The sequence below is a fragment of the Rattus norvegicus genome, chromosome 15, assembly GCF_021556685.1.
Source record: "Rattus norvegicus strain SHRSP/BbbUtx chromosome 15, alternate assembly SHRSP_T2T, whole genome shotgun sequence".
Lineage (NCBI taxonomy): Eukaryota > Metazoa > Chordata > Mammalia > Rodentia > Muridae > Rattus > Rattus norvegicus.
Window position 1 is genome coordinate 87,366,805 of NC_141548.1, and position 2,996 is coordinate 87,369,800.

Below are 2,996 nucleotides of genomic sequence, written 5' to 3' on the forward strand. Positions count from 1 at the left end.
GAATATTTTAAGTACCTATATTGCCGCATAAAATGGTTTTGTGCCGTAGAATTTTCTATTGCGGGAGATTTATGAAATTTTGTCAAAGTGGTAGATCATGCTGAAGTCAGGGGAAATGCTAGCACGGTTTGGGTTGCTTTCTATTTTTAATTAAGTTTGAAACTGCATCCTTTGCACTCGTGAGTGTGGGCTGAATAAACGGATGTACGCGTCGGTGTGATTAACACCAACGCGGGGCGGTGCAACGTCCAGGTGGCACTTGAAGATGACCCCTCCCACTGTCACCCACTTGAGGCTGGGCCTGCGTAATGGTGAGACTCAGTGTCAAACAAGAAAACTCCACGTCGATAGTCACCCTCACTCATTCTAAGAAGAAAGAATTAAGTAAGCCCTAGGAAGTGTTTCCTGGACTCCCATCAACAGACATGAGTCAGGGGACTGTTTTTAGAGGCTGACCGTGGTCATCCTTGTTCGTAAAGATGGAAACAGACTGAGCTTCAGTTGCTAACTAAAATCTATCTGAGGCTGTTCCCATAGTCTTGCTCAAAAGTCCCCTTGAGAGTCAAGTGATTCGGGATACAAAATAGTAAGCAAGCCTGAGCTACAGAAACAAACCATCCAATAACAAACAGCTCAGGTACATCCTGGGGTGAAGAGAGAAAGCGAGAACAAAACCAGAAAATTCCCGAAGGACACAACTCAAGTCCTTTCTGCCCATGAGCTGCCCGCTGCCTGCTTCGGTTCTTCAGGGTCAACTCCCAGTCTCTGTCTCCGGAACACATCCGGTATAACTCAGCACGCAACTTGGTACTCTTCTGCCTTGTCCCACTGCTTCCTACGGGCTTGCTTCTGTCCCAGACAGTTGCAGTCCTTTTGGAGGTCGGTGACTCCATCTCACATGTCTGTATTTCTCTGGGGTCTAGAACAGCTTTGGGATACGTGGAAAGTTTCAGTAATGGCTCCTTGGCTGCGCATTTATGGAGTCGTTTGGGGTCTCTCGCAGTCTCCCTGCACATTTCCCCGTTACGCTGTGCTTGCAACCTCATCTGAGGTTCCAAAATATGTAAAGTATGTTTTACAGTTCAGAGCTTCTTCGTATTTGTTACACACTTTACTCGGTAACTTTTTAACATGAAATCGCACAGGGATCCAGCTAATACTTCCTAATGCTACATAGACGTTCACTGCGAGGTCCTGTCGCAACATACTTAGGTATTTCCCTATTGGAACACATGTAACATGCTCCCATTCACGAGAAGGCCATGACAGTGGTCCACAAAATAAACATCTATGTATCTTTCTGCACTTACCCTTCTATTTCCTCAGACTTCGGGAGTAGGACAAAGTTAATGGTTATTTTGAAATTTTTCACATTATTAAAGATATTTCCAGTTTACTTTCATGAAATGTTTCAAAGTCACCTACGTACAATATTTTGAGGCTGGCTTCAGCACACTCTTGGCTACTTTCCAACTTTTTACAGTTTAGCACCACAAAGAAAAGGATTAGGTTAAAACATAAAGTAAATAAGGAGGAAGAGTGGAAGGGGAAAAAAAGAAGGTATCTTGGTTTTGTTTTGCATTTTTTTGACTGCTAGTGAACTTTCTTCATTATTCACTTGCGTATCTTCTCTTAAAAACCTGCTTTTGACTTTTTATATTTAATGGGACACCATCTATTGTATCTTAGGGACATATTTCACATGTAAATGACACACAGAACATTCATCCAGATAATCTTACACTTGTAAATGTCTTGAGGACAATCCCTGACCCTTAGAGTCTACAAGCCCAAGTTCAGCGTATTTCAATGTGTCCACTGACGATATTCAATGCATCCATTCCTCAGCTTTAGCAAGTGCTTACCAACAGTGCTTTAGCCACAGTGATCTGAGCCATTATGTCCCTCACCATAGGGTGGGACACTCAATATCCTCAAATTTCTCATAGATCAAGTGAAGGTTTTCTTTTTGTAGGCCTGATAAAATTCCCAGGTTTCTGCCTAAGTACTCTTTTATTTTCTACACCTTATGTTTATCATAGAGATGTCTCAGCATGCATCTGAACCCAAGCATACTATATAAGGTTCCAGCTGTAAAGAGCATTTGTGGGGAAACATGATGAATGGAGTTTAAAGGAAGTTCTGGACATATCCAAATACAGATGTGCACACATATGCATACACATACACATACACACACACACATACCACACACACACCACACACACACATACACACACCATAACACACACACACACCACACACACATATGCATACATATACACACACGCACATACCACACACACACCACACACACACATACACACACCATAACACACACACACCACACACACATATGCATACACATACACACACCACACACACATATGCATACACATACACACACCACACACACATAAGCATACACATACACACACACCACACACACACATATACACACATATACCACACACACACACACATACAAACACCATAACACACACACACCACACACACATACACACACCATAACACACACACCACACACATATGCATACACACACACACCATACCACACACACACCACACACACATAAGCATACACATACACACACACATATTCATACACATACACACACACCACACACACATATGCATACACATACACACACACCACATCACACACATATGCATACACATACACACATATGCATACACATACACATACATACATACCATACACACACACACACACACATGCACACACCACAATTATTTCATAGCAGCAGTGTCATTGAAGCACAAATCTCCGTTTTATGATATAGATACCTTTTCCATGCAGAGAAAGAGAAGACTTTAAGAACGCACAGGTGAAAATCTAACCAAAACAAAGCTAGTGAATGTCTACACTGTGGATACTGGAAGGGAGGCTGATTTTATGTAATAGCAAGGCAAGTTTTAAGATCTTCAGCAAAATGTACAATGGCTTCTGGGAT